The sequence below is a fragment of the Lepus europaeus genome, unplaced genomic scaffold (assembly GCF_033115175.1).
Source record: "Lepus europaeus isolate LE1 unplaced genomic scaffold, mLepTim1.pri SCAFFOLD_92, whole genome shotgun sequence".
Taxonomy (NCBI): Eukaryota; Metazoa; Chordata; class Mammalia; order Lagomorpha; family Leporidae; genus Lepus; species Lepus europaeus.
The window spans coordinates 410,366-425,233 of record NW_026909617.1 but is presented as its reverse complement, the minus strand read 5'-3'; the positions used below and the strand labels follow the sequence as shown (position 1 = coordinate 425,233).

The window sequence follows — 14,868 nt, the reverse complement described above, 5'->3', positions numbered from 1 at the left end:
TGGAAGATGGCCCAAGTGCTTGGGCCTCTGCATCCACATGGGAGACCCAGAGAAAGCTCCCAACTCCTGGCTTCTGATCAACCCTGCTCCAGCCATTGTGGTCATTTGATGAGTGAACCAGCAGATCAAAGACCTTTCTCTCTCTCTCTCTCTCTCTCCCTCTCTGTATCCCCACCTCTCAAATAAACAAATAAATAAGTAAAATCTTTTAAAAAATAAACTACTTAAACTATAACACCTTCAGGTTAAACAGTATTTCCTTACACAAGGCCAAAATACATTCTGAAATGTGTTATCTATAACAAATATCTACCTTTTCTACAGTATAGAAATATAAGCTGATATCATCATCATACGTTTTAAACAGAGTATCATGAAGATTATATAAAGTGTATTATGAAGATTAAATAAAGTGCAGCATTTAAATAATAAAACTAATTAATGGATATTTATTTTACAGAAAAATATAGATTATTTAAATTTGTGAAGCCATTTTAAGAGTACACAATGTTGGCAAATTCAGCTACATTTTCATTATAAATGGCACTCAGACCACCCTGTAAAGTGTTCTCTCTGGTACAGAATTTACAATATGACTCTGACATCCCTCTGCAGAGATCATCCTTGTTATTTTTGGATTTTACAGTTCCCTGCATCCTGATTCCCTTTATTGTCATAAGAATATAGACCATAAATGATATTTCTGGCCTCCTGATATTGCAGATCTAGTTTGAGCATTTGATCTAGTGATTGCTCTAGTGATTAAGATACAGATTTAAGATGCTCTTGTCCCATATTAGGTTATCTGGGTTCAAATACTGGCTTGTCTCCCACCTCCAGCTTCCTGTTAATGTGCATACCAGGAGATACCAAGTTATGACTCATTTAATTCTGTCTCTGCCACTTACATGGAACAAAAGCACTGTGCTTCCTGTCCTTGGCCTGTGCACTGCAGAAATTTATATATAAGTTGGGCTGGGAGGTGGGAGACTTATCTGTTTCTGTTTCTCTTATCTCTGTCTCAAATTAAAAAAAGGTGTCAATTGTCTGTAAGTACCTTCCAGCTAAAATTTTTTTTAAAGACTTATTTATTTATTTGAAAGTCAAAGTTATACAGAGAGAGGAGAGGCAGAGAGAGAGAGAGAGAAAGAGAGGTCTCCCATCTGCTGGTTCACTCCCCAGTTGGCTGCAACAGCCAGAGCTGCAGCCCGGAGCCTGGAGCCAGGAGCTTCTACCAGGTCACCCTCAGGGTTCTGGGGCCCAAGCACTTGGGCCATCTTCTACTGCTTTCCCAGGCCATAGCAGAGAGCTGGATTGGAAGTGGAGCAGCCAGGTCTCAAACTGGCACCCATATGGGATGCCGGTGCTTCAGGCCAGGGCATTAACCTGCTGCACCACAGTGCCAACCCCTCCAGCTCAAAATTTTAACAAGAGTCAAGAGAAGTTGATTGTTCACTCAGCCTATCATCCTTTGCAGCTGTAGATCTTATACAGATCAATGTGCTTAGTCTTCTAATTTCCAGCTTTTCAACTAGATCCACAGCTTTTTAAAATTAACACTTTGGGTGGTTATAAGGCTTACCTATGGTCCCCAAATAACTTACGTTTAAAAATTAAACAGATCAGGGCTGGCATTGTGGCATAGCAGGTTAAGCTGCCACCTGCCCCACTTCCAATCCAGCTCCCTGCTAACGTGCCTCAGAGTGCAGTAGAGGGCAGCTCAAGCACCTACATGGGAAACCTGAAAGAAGCTCCTGGCTCCATGCTTTGGACTGACCCAGCTCTAGCCATTGTGACTATGTGGTGAGTGAACCAGTAGATAGAATATCTCTGTCTCTCTGTGTAACTGACTTAAAAATAAATATTTTTAGAAAGCTAAACAACCTTAATTTTTGTATTTTTAAAATTATATTAATTAATCTACTTGAGGGACAGAGAGCTTCAAATAGAGAGGAGGGAGTCCTACTGGGTGGTTCACTCTTCAAGTGACTATAATGGCCAGGGATGGGCCAGGCTGTTATCTAGAGCCATGAACTCAATTCAGGTCTCCAAATGGGGTGATGAGAAATCAATGACAGGTGTGCATCAGCAGAAAGCTGGAATTTGGAGAGAACTAAGATTCAAATTTAGACACTCTAACATGGGATTTAGGTGTCTCAGGTACTATCTTAACCACCAGGCCAAACGCCTGCCCCAGATCCTAATTTAAATCATATTTTGGCTGCTTACTAACAGTGATCGTTGATCATAATCTGTACTCTCTTTATCTAGTTTTCACTATCTGAAATGAGATAACAGAAATATAGTTAAGCTCAAAATATGCACATAGAAGTCCAGTCAATAGGTAGTAGGAATGCAAAATTAAGGTTTTGGCTGAATGAGTTCCACTTGACTACAGAGTATTTCCCTCTCAGCAGAGCTCACACATGAGTGGATCTAAAGTAGCAGACACTGACGTGCATACAAGAAGCTGACCACAGGGTGCCTCCACATCTTTCTTATCATGTACTGCTCACGGGTTACATGTAGCTGCCTCACACTCTGAGATGATCACAGTGCTGTCTTGATTGAGTCCCAAATCCAGTATATCCTTTCAGTCATTAGGCTTATTCTTGAGTGAACAGACCTCTTGAAAAGCACAGTAGGGAGGGGAAATTAAAATTAATGGAAAATCATGGCTATGACATCAAAACAGCATCCAATAACAATGAGTTACATTGATTGACTGAGTCCATAATCAGATCATTTTACCATAGTAGTCTTCAGTCTTGAGAAAAAGAGCTAAAGGAATGTTCTGAGTGTGTGTATGTGCACATATAAAACTACATGGCTCATTCCCTACAAATACTCATAGAACTTTCTGCAAAATCACTAGAAGTTCACTACAAACACTAATGGGGTAAGACAAAGCTTTGCAAGCAGTAAAGTCTTGATATTTACCTTCCTTCTAAAGGAAACACAATGACTGTGTCCATGGCTAAAGTGAAGTGCTGGAGGCTAATTCAAAGCACATCCATTGAATTCTGCATGATATACTTTGTCTTTTGAAGCACAGGCCCATAGTAGGCCTCCTCCAAGAAGTTAAGCACAGAATTTGAGTCTTATACTAAACCTCCCAAGCTAAAGTCTTTGCCATACAGGAACCCCTGAAAATTCTACATTACAAAGCTGCAGACTATCAGAGCCACATTTTGTGGGTAACATTTTCATATGTTTAGTCCACATATATCAGTATAGCCTGCCTTTGTTTTTTTTATAACATATATTAGAAAAAAAATGTAGCATCTGTGAGCAATATACAAAAGAAATCTCTTACTGCATTGAAGTGTGTAATTCTAATGTAATCTGATTGGAAAGGACACAGAACTGACTCACAGTCTAATGTGTCAGCAGCTAAAGGCTCAAAATAGATAAAAAAATAAAACCCTCTTTGGTAGTAATGCTTGTCCAGAGCCCCCTTCTTCCTGAAATGTTCATTAGAATACTGCTAATATTAATCTACTATTAGAATAATAGGATAATAATTCTAATATTTTTATAGATGTAATCTTTTATTAACAAAGCACACTTCACAGTTCCTTGGTGCTTGTATTTTCCCAGAATAACCAGCACATAATATTGAAGAGCAGTGAATTTGGGGGTAGTATATTCTGGTTTCCTACTATCATTTTAGGGGTGCTGTGTCTAAAGCCTTAGCAACAACAACAGAAAACCTGAAGAACACATCTCTTCATTCTGAGACCTCAAAAGTATCTGGGAGATAAGTGGTAAGAGATAAGTGGTGTCACCTCAAAAAGACCCACATAAGGGCAGGTAAAGCAGGATGGACCATTAAGTATGACTTCAAGTGACTTTCAATTGCTGTTTCCAGTGCTGTTACTTGACGTCTGAGGATGTCTACTCTTTGTCACATTCTGACATGAACATGTGCATTCTCACCAATAAGGCTGTAATATGCCTACAGTGAAGACATTCTGGCCAGGGGCATTCCTGTGCTACAGACTGTGCTATAGACAAAGGGACATTTACTGTAACATCATGCACCCTAATGAAGTTGCCATAGGCTTTGACAGATTAAGGGGGAACAGACATGTAAGGGAAAGAGATGACAAAGTGCATGCCTAGTACAAGGCCAGATGAGAGAGTACTCCTAGGAGTCTATGTCCCAAATGACTTCTCCATTGCACCTGAAAGTATAGAGCAACTGAGCTAAACTGTTATGTGATACCTGTGTTCTCAGCCTTCTCAGTAAACTCATTTCCCTTTCAAAATGAAAACAAAAGTTCTAGGGTCTGATGGAAATGTAAAAACACAGAAAGGTGACAATGGTCTAAGGGCTGGGACCAGGAGATGCAAGCTGGAGGGTTCTGTTTAACCCATACCAACACTGTCACAGCAGCCTTGGCATGTGGAGGGGAGCTCTATGCAATAAGAAAGGGGCAGGTGCCATCCACATGTCTACACAACTGACTTATTCCTGCACAATAACCATCTTAATTATAGTCATGGGAAGGACACAAGTGAAAGTCACTTTTCACCAAGAGGAGGGAGAACAAAAGGGGAATGCCCAGAAGAGGGGGACAATGACACAAGGAAGATTGTGACAAAGACTCTCCTTGGAGAGGATATGTGTAGGTTTTGGAGAGAAGGCTGCTAAACACTGAGATTCTGCCCTCTAGGGGCATGACACTGGTGTGCTGATCCCCATATTCAATGCCAGGGAGTGACTGGAATAGCATGAATGCTAGAAAACCAGGGTCACCAAGGATATCCTAGCTCTGTCCCATGCATGTATCTGAGCTCTCCACAGGGCAGTTACCATCCTTGGCAAGCAAGTATATCTGTATGAAACTTCCCCAAATTGCTGGTGTACTTTCAACACCTTTCCCAAACATTTCATCTACCCCTTTCCTATTGTGCTTCCTGCCTCCCTGCCCTGCCCCAGACATGTCTCCTTAGGAAGAGACTGCCCTGAAGAAGCAGGGATCCCTCAGAAACTCAGGCCTCAATATCACCCCCACCTCCCTAACCCTTGGGATGAATCCAGAATGAAGAAACCAGTGCAGGGTACCTTACCCAGGAAAATTTCAGACAGGGAGTAACTTTCAGCAGATCCAGTGAACAAGAGGCACAGCACCATCCCTGCCTGCTGCTGTGTGCGTCAGAGCAAGTCAGGGCCTGGGGCTGGAGCATAGGACTGTGGCATGAGCATAGGAGATGCAAGATTCCTGCTCTGAAACTTTTGAAGAAAGGAAATTGGTTCATTTTGGGTTAAGAGTAAAGAAAGGAGGGTGGAGGACAGAGGGTCAGGGAAGGAAATGTATTTTACATTAAAAGGAAGGTTTGAAAAATTGGCTCTTCACTTAAAGACATAAACAGACTTTGGAGAGTAGTGTTGGAAACACAACTCACTGTGTATAATGGAACTGCAATAAAATTGTCAATATATTTTTCAGCAGGAACTTTGCAGTCCAGAGGGAGTGGTATGGTTTATGCAAAGTCCTAAAAGAAGTAAACAAGAAAATGTGAATTAATGTATTATTTTCAGTGATCCTGTATTTCAAAAATGGAACATAAACAAACTTTATTAAAAAAAAATGGTAAAGGTGTTTATCACCGTTCACTGGAAAAACTGCTAAAGGAAATTCTTCAAGGGAAAGGAAGAGGATACTAACCAATATAAAGAAATCATGTGAGGGGCTGGCGCTGTGGCTCACTTGGTTAATCCTCTGCCTGCAAGTGCCGGCATCCCATATAGGTGCTGGGTTCTAGTCCCAGTTGCTCCTCTTCCAGTCCAACATTCTGTTGTGGCCTGGGAGGGCAATAAGGACAGCCCAAGTGCTTGGGCCCCTGCACCCGCATTAGACCAGGAGGAAGCACCTGGCTCCTGGCTTTGGGCCAGCACAGTGCCAGCCATAGTGGCCATTTGGAGAATGAACCAACAGAAGGAAGACCTTTCTGTCTCTCTCTCTCACTGTCTATAACTCTACTTGCAAAATAAATAAATAAATAAAAGAAATCATGTGAAAATACAAAGCTCTTCAGTCAGTGTGCATTCAGTATCAGATTCAAACTACTAATATTGTAATGATGGAGGACTGATAAATTGTATCACTAGTAAAAAGTTAAAAGACACTCTATAGGGGCTGAAGCTATGGCATAGTGGGCTAAACCTCTAATTGTGGCACTGGCATCCCAGGTCAGCACCAGTTCTTGTCTCAGGATCATGTCTTGGCTGATCTGCTTCTGATTCAGCTCTCTGCTATGGCCTGGGAAGGCAGTAGAAAATGGCCAAGGTGCTTGGGCCCCTGCACCTGCATGAGATACCTGGAAGAAGCTCCTGGATCCTGGTTCCTGGCTTCAGATCGCCCCAGCTCCAGCTATTGTGGCTATTTGGGGAGAGGACCAGTGCACAGAAGACCTTTCTCTCGGTCTCTACTTCTCTCCATCTGTATCTCTACTTCTTAAATAAATCAATGAATAAATAACTATAGCTGCAACATTTCCTAAATAATACAAAGTATAAGGTGAAAATGTGACATTCCAACATAAAATGTAGGAGGAGGGTGAGTAAAAGGATAGTCTGTGAATGATATCAGAATTAAGGCTCTCAACCTAGAGGTTTTTTTTTTTTTTTATATTTAGAAGAATTAGGGAAACTACTAGGCAAACAACTATATCATGAGGGATCTCCTAAAAGTTCAGGAAAATGTGTAATTTCAAAATGCTATGCAAATATTTCAGAATATTTTTCACCAAAATAAACTTATATTTTAATTCTAATTTCATTAACTTTTTGAAATAGCCTCAGAGATAACAAAAAGATTTTTTAAAAGATTCAAAGTATATCACTACAGGCCGGTGCCGTGGCTCAATAGGCTAATCCTCTTCCTGTGGTGCCAGCACACTGGGTTCTAGTCCTAGTCGGGGTGCCAGACTCTGTCCCAGTTGCCCCTCTTCCAGGCCAGCTCTCTGCTATGGCCCGGGAGTGCAGTGGAGGATGGCCCAGGTCCTTGGGCCCTGCACCAGCATGGGAGACCAGGAGAAGCACCTGGCTCCTGGCTTTGGATCAGTGCAATGTGCTGGCCGCAGTGCACCGGCCACAGCATCCATTGGAGGATGAACCAACGGCAAAGGAAGACCTTTCTCTCTGTCTCTCTCTATCTCACTGTCCACTCTGCCTGTCAAAAAAAAAAAAAAAAAAAAAAAGAAGTATATCACTATAGAAAATCATCAAGTCATAAAGGATATAGGTTAGAGATGAAAAAAAGATGAATTTATAAAACAATAGTATCAATAAAATAGTAATAAATCCTCACCTGTTAATAATTGTTTTGAATGTAAATGAATTCTCTAAATAAAAGGCAAACAATGGATGGAAAATAAAACAAAAAAAATAAAGATATGACTATATAGAGGCTACAAGAGGCTCATTCACTTTAAAGGACATTTATAGATTGGAAATGAAGGGCTGGAAAGAGATAATCAATGTAAATGAAAACCAACAATAATCAGAGGTAACTATAAGTCAGATCAACTAAATCAGACTTTAGGCCAAAGCTGTAAAAAAAGAGACAAAGGTCACTGTATAGTGATAAAAGTATCAGTTCATCAAGTGGATATAAAATTATACCCACACCTAAGCTCAGAACATCTCTCTCTCTAAAACACAGGAATACAGGTAAGAAATCTAAAGGAAAACAGACTATCACACAATAAAGGCAGGGATTTCAAATCCCCATTTTCAACAATAGATCATCTAGATTGAAAATCAACAAGAAAACATTGGGGCTGAATTATGCATTAGGAACAAATGGTCCTACCAGACATATATAAAACATTCTGGGGGCTGGTGCTATGGTGTTGTGAGCTGAGAATCTGCCTATGGCACAGGCATCCCATGTAGGTGCCAGTTCTAGTCCTGGTTACTCCTCTTCTGATCCAACTCTCTGCTATGGCCTGGGAAAGCAGTGGAGGATGGCCCAAGTGCTTGGGCCCCAGAACCCTGAGGGTGACCTGGTAGAAGCTCCTGGCTCCAGGCTCCGGGCTGCAGATTGTCTCAGCTCCAGCCATTGCAGCCATTTGGGGAGTGGACCAGCAGATGGAAGACTTTTCTCTCTGTCTCTCCCTTTTTGTAGCTCTGCCTCCCAAATAAATAAATAAATAAATAATTTTTTGAGATTTAAAAGCAAGATTTATTAGAATCAAAGACCTCATGATAAAACTGGAAGCTCCCAAGGACAGGTACTTCTGACCTTGCTAAAGGTAACTTTTGGGATAAATAAAATCTAAAAAAACAAAAACAAAACATATTTTGTCCAAGAACAATACAATAAAATCAAAAGTCATCCAAAGTACACATAGAATATATGTGGTCATACATTAAGCCACAAAAATAATGTCAACAAATTTAAGATTAAAATCATATCAAGTATAATTTCACACCCTAGTGGTCTGAAAATAGAAATTAATAATAAGTGAATTGGAAAATTTACAAATATGTAGGAACTAAGCCATATACAACCCTATACAACTACAGGATCAAAGAAAAACTAAAGAGGGAAGCTAAAAATACCTTGAAGAAAATAAGGAAACACAGCATACAAAACTAATAAGATGTAGCAAAATATAGTACAATATCACCACAACAAAAAAGATACCAAATAAACAATTTAATTATCTAATGTTATAGCTCAACAAATTAGGAAAAACACTAAATAAGAAAATCATCAGGAAAAAGAAATGACAGAGATTAAAGCAGTAATTAAAAATACATTGCAGGGGGCCACACTGTGGTATAGGGGGAAAGCTGCTGACTGCAGTGCCAGCATCCCACATGGGCAATGGTTCTAGTCCCGGCTGCTCAACTTCTGACCAGCTCTCTGCTATGGCCTGGGAAAGCAGTAGAAGATGGCACAGGTCCCTGGGCCCCTGCACCCACTTGAGATACCTGAAATAAGCTCCTGGCTCCTGGCTTCAGATCAGCCCAGCTCTGGCCACCACAGCCAGTTGGGGAGTGAACCAGTAGATGGAAGACTTCTCTCTCTCTGCCTCTGCCTCTCTGTAACTTTGCCTTTCAAATAAATAAATAAATAAAAAGTTAAAATAAAACCCTCATTTAAACATCATAAAATAAAACTACTTATGACTGAATTAACAAATAAGGAAAACAATCTGTATACTCAAAAGTGTGACATATGGATAAAGGAAATTGAAGACAGCAGAAACAATGGAAAGCTAATCCATGTTCATAGATCAGAAAAATAATACTGTTAAAATGTCCTTCCTAACCACACAAAACAATGTAGATATTCCATGCAATCTCGATCAAAATTTTAATGTCATTCTTCACAGAAACAGAAAAAATATTAAAATTTGTATAAACAGGAAAGACTAAGAATCGCCAAAACAATCTTGAGCAAAAACACCAAAGCTAGATTTATTACAAAGCTACAGCACGGTATTGGCACAAAAACAGAAACACTGACTGATGCAATAGGATGGAAAGCCCAGAAATAAACCTAAAAATTGACAGCGAACTCATTTTCAAATAAGGTACATAAATGTAGTGAACATAAAATGTAGTAAGAGTAGTCTCTTCAACGAATACTGCTGAAGAAAATGTGTCATCCACATGCAAAATAAATTGGATACATCTAAATATTTATATGAAATCACTAAAAAATAGATTTCATGCTCAAACATAAAATCTAAAACTACAAAAGTACTAACAGAACAGGAAAAAGCCCCAAGACATCAGTCCAGAAAATGATTTATTGGATGTAATGCCAAAAACCAGGCATTAAAAGAAACACAGATTACTGGGATTATAGGAAATTAAAAAAGATTTATACTGCAAGATAAATGACAAAATGAAGAGAAAAGCCACACATTAGAAAGAGGCTAACAACAAATATGTATAAGGGAATCTAAGTACTCAAAATAATTCAAATATCTTTAATAAAATAGGAAAAGGACCCACATAGACATTTCTCAATAGAAGATATATAAATGGTCAACATATGAAAACATCTTTGATATTATTAATGATGAGACACAAATAATACAAAAATATTGCATCACTTTTCACCTGACAGAATAGCTACTATCAAAAAGATGCAAAATTGTAAGTGTTCATAAGTACAATAGTCTCATTGTACACTGTGGAAATGTAAATTAAATCAGGCAGCTTAGAAAGTAGTATGATGTTTCCTCTAAAAACATAACATAGAACTTGCATTGGATTTATTAATTCCATAACTAAGTACATATTTGAACGTGAAACCATTATATTTAAGATATAGCTGTACTCCCTTGTAGAGTACGTAAGACATAAAAACTATGAACATGTTCACCAACACATAAATGGACTTAAAATGTATTCTACTCAGGTTGAAAAAGAAGAAAATTCTGCCACATGACAAGATACATGAACAGAACACATTACGTTATGTGACACAAGTCAGGCACAGAAAGGCAAATACATTATCTTGTTTATATCTGAACTCTGAAAAGTCAAAATGCATATAAGATTCACTAAGTCATAAAACAGAATAAATAAATGCTAAAAGGACTGAACTCACATGAGGTATTTTCTGATTATGATGGATCACAAGAGAAAATCAGGGGTGCACACTTGGCCTAGTGGTTAAAATGCCACTTTAAATGTCCATGTCCTGGATTTGAGCCTTGGTTCTGCCCAATATTCCAGCTTCCTGAAAATGTGCACACAAGTGATGGATCACGTACCTGAGTCTCTTGTGTGCATGAGAGACATGAATGGAGTTTCAGGATCTGGGCCTCACCCTGGTCTGGCTCTGGCTGTTGTGGGCACCTAGAGAGTAAACCAGTGAATGGGAGATGTTTTAAAAACAATATCTGATATCAGTAAACTACCCTTCCACCTTAAGAAACTAGAAAAATTGGAAAAAGCTAAAGCCAAACCAAAGAGGAAGAAGAAATATAGAGAGTAGAGTGGAAAAAGACAAAGAAACGGTGCAGCAGTGGCTACTTGCAGGTAGGGAACCAGGGGCTAGGGATGATGGCACACTGTGAGATCTTTCTGCCCAGCAAGATCCTGCTCTCTCCGCACCCAGCCATACTGTACAGGATCTCTCCTTGACCCCAATTTGCTCTACTCATTCCTGTCTCACTTTAGCATTCTGCTGATTCCTCTGGGACAGCCATGATGCTCACAGAAAGGCCATGCAAGATTCACAACCCACTTGCTTATGTCCACCCAACTCCTGGCAGGCTTGCTTAGCTTGCAGTGTCAAGAAATGTGTAGTGTGTAAGCCAAGTTCACACGTAAGCAGCTTGAGCATGTTTGAATCCCCTGGATACTAACAGTATATCTACAACCCTGGTAAGAGAAAGAACTACACTACTCACTGATAAATTCAGAATTTCTTCATCAGGAAAATGATCCCCATGTCTCATCTGGAGACCAAGGAGATATGCAAGGATCTTGATGAACACTGTATGAGTGGTGATCAAGAAAGGCAGAGAAATCACAACCCTAGTCCAGTCACAGGAGCAGCTGCACACATCTCAGAAAGCAAAAGCAAATGAGGTCCTACCCACTGCCATTGGTGGTTCCTGTACCAGGTGACCAGGTACTGAAACTGCTCCACCTCAGCAGACAGATCAGACTCACAGTGTGGACAGAATGTGTGCAGCCTTATCCATAATCCATGCTGCACTCACAGTGAGTCCCATCGTACCCAGTCACTCCCTCCCTCTACCTCTTGACCTCCTTTTTGAGACATGCAGACTCAGGAAGAAGGCCCTGAAGTCAGTACCTTCCCAAGTTAGCCTGGTTCCAGCTCTGTCCAAATATATACCTCCCCACTTCAATCCACTCCTGACCCCTCTCGGAGCCTGGGTCTCCTCCCAACTGCCTGAAAGATATTCTGGGGAGCAGAGATACTCTGCAAGATGCTTGTCTGATATAAAGCAGTTCCAGGACAGGACCAGTGCTTTTGGATCATATCTTCCCAGCTTGGTGAAAAATTTAAAAATGAGGGTCGATATTTGGGGCACCCAGTTTGAATAACTAAAGCTTCCATGTCCAGGTCCTACTTTTGTTTTCTTGCTTCTTTTCTGTTTCCTACCCCTATTTCCTTGCTGTTCTCCATCTATAAACCCCATGGAGAGAGGTGACTATGTCTCCTACTATGATCTGCCAGCTCCCTTACACTAATTTTCACTTTATTTGTGAGTTGACAGAAACAGACCAAAAAAAAAAAAAAATTAGAGCTTTTAAATCCACCTAATTAAACCTTTTAAAATAATTGATTTTTCTCAGTCTCTAAAAAATGACCGTTAAATCAAGTCTAAGGTAACAATAGCTATCTTGCCTTTGTTTAATTTTTTACAAAACACAAGTAAGCATTTATTTACCTTTAAATATGTTTATTCTTGTATTGGAGGTCTGCATCTCATGACTGCATTTGGGGGGTCCTCCAAGGCCATGACTAGGGCTAACGTGCTTTTCCCAAAGGGTAGCAGTGGAGGTGGGAGGGTGATTTGCAGGACTGTCCTCAGGATGCACAAGAAAGGCGTGACCACAGCTAGAGCACCCATCAGCATGCAGCCCGGTCACCTGGGAAGACCTGGGTGAAGTGTCGTGCTGACTGGGGATGTGCTGAGAGCTAAGCTAAAGGCAAATCCAATCAGAGTTCAGAGAGGACCTTGTGGTTGGGAAACAGAATTTCACAGCAACTTTAAATGAAACTGAGGCTCAATATGAAGGGGGATAATGACAATAAAACGACTAAAATCCAAGTAAAACTACTATAGCACCACACACGACTGTCAATATGTACAAGGGTATCCAAGAGGGTCAGAGAAGGAAATAGAGGTCAGACTCGGACCAGGATTCCACGACTAACGGGACTAACCCGTTTCAACAAAGTGTAGACAAAAAATAAAACACCGGCACAGTCAGTGACAACAGAACACGAGGAGTATGGATGCACACAGGAGAGCCTACCATGGAGACTGCAGATGCCGGTGTCTGACGTCTGAACCAACTCTCCTCAAGACCGGGACCGCAGGACGAACCGGGAGAAGCGCGCAGCACCTCCGCTGACTCCTCCTAGTCCCAGCCTCCGACTTGGAAGGCGCTGACGGACCTGAGAGGCTCAGGCGAGGGCTTCTTCCACCACCACAGCTTTATTCCTGGCTCCAACTTGGAGGCCACCTCACGGCGGCTAACGCAGGAACCTGTTAGGAGGGGAAAGAATCCTTAACGCCAGGCTCCCGGCCACCGGACCGCCGCCGCGCGCTTTTCGCCAGTTCTGCTGCGCCTGCGCGGAGAGGCCGCAAACCCGGCGCGCTTGCGTCACTTCTCTCTTCCAAGTTCCCCAGGGCGGTGCCGCTCTGCACCTGCGCGAGACAGCCGGCGGCTCAGGTTGCAGGCTCCCGGGCGATACCTGCTGTCAGTCAACGGGTCGTTTCTCCGCCCTCCCTCCTCCATCCCAGTCTCTCAGGGAGGTGCGGAGCGGCCTGGATCCCCGGGTTCCTGCCCACGACCCGGACGGCGGATACAGGTCCGTCCTGAGGACGAGGGCTCCGCCTCCAGCCTCCGCTAGTTCCCATCCTCTCAGGGCAGAGTGTAGTAGCTGCAGGAAGAGCCCCTCCGCCATCCCCGTTCCAACCCTCAGCCACCAGGGCTTCCCCTGCTGCTGAACCCCTTGCCCTCTGCTCCCCTTCTCTCTCCACTCGCTGCAGATTCTGGGAGCCCGTTCGGTCTCTACCCGCGGTGCCCCGCACCCTACACTTCCCTGCTACCCCTACCTTTAATCGGGCTCAGGCCACTGTTTGAAGGTCACTCTCTGGGTCCCCTACACTTACCCCGTAATCACTTGCAGACTCTGGTGGTCCCTCACCTCTTTTCCAACTCAGCCCTTACGTACTTGTTCCTCCCCATCTTGCTAAGCCCCTTGGGTTTTTGACTTTGCAGATATCTTAACAACTTGCCCCTCACCCTTCTTTCTCTTCCTAGCCTACCCCTGAATTATTGCATCTCTCCCTGGTTGGCATTCCAGCTCTCTACTCCACCTCATCCCTCCTAAGGGCTCTCTCAGTCCCACGCTGTATTCCTAGTGCCTGTTTCCTGTGTTGCAGTCTAGAGCCAGGCAGTTCTGGTCTCTCTGAATATTACAATTCCTGCCGCACTGTGGGGCTGGGAGACAGACAAGTGCACTGAGGGAGGAGGGGAAGCATTTATCCTCTTCAGAAACTCAACTGAAAAGAGGGTATTTATACATGTGGGCAAACACAAAAACATTCCCCGCCTACACTCTGTCTGGAGGTTTGGAAAAGCTGGGAGTATTTATATGGTCATTTAAGGGGTGGGGTGCCCTGGAGATCTCACAACGGAGGGACTGATTCTAATTAGGAAAGGGTTGAGGAGAAACAACTGCAGCAGGCAGTTCCTCAAATACAATCTAGTCTAGTTGTACTTTATGCTGGCATTGTGGCCCAGCAGGTTAAATCTCTGTGTACAATGGGTCCTGGCTGCTCCACTTCCAATCCAGCTCTCTGCTAATGCGCCTGGGAAAACAGAAGATGGCTCAAATATTTGGGACCCTGCCCCCCATGTGGGGGAGACCCAGATGGAGTCCCAGGTGCCTGGGTTCAGTCTGGCCCACACCCAGCTGTTGTGGTCATTTGGAGAGTGAACCAGCAGATGGAAGAGCTCTCTGTAACTGTTCCTTTCAAAGAAAGCAAGAAAAGGGGGAGGGGGTAAAAGAGAGAGGGAGGAAGAGGGGAAGGAAGGAAGAAGGAATTTGTCATCATTAAGTCAAATTCTTTGAAAGACGATGGCTTGGGTTCAGGAGATGTGCAACAGAAGGGCCAGTT

The 14,868-nt window shown here is 42.3% G+C and overlaps 1 long non-coding RNA gene across 1 annotated transcript; it reads right to left on the bottom strand.

The window, feature by feature from the left end:
* Positions 1 to 8,698: 8,698 nt before the first annotated feature.
* Positions 8,699 to 13,289, bottom strand: LOC133755735 (uncharacterized). Its single transcript, XR_009865472.1, has 3 exons — positions 12,995 to 13,289; positions 10,750 to 10,834; positions 8,699 to 9,073 (listed from the first exon to the last, which is right to left on the bottom strand). It is a non-coding gene; the product is annotated as an uncharacterized LOC133755735 (long non-coding RNA).
* Between the last annotated feature and the right edge of the window lie 1,579 nt (positions 13,290 to 14,868).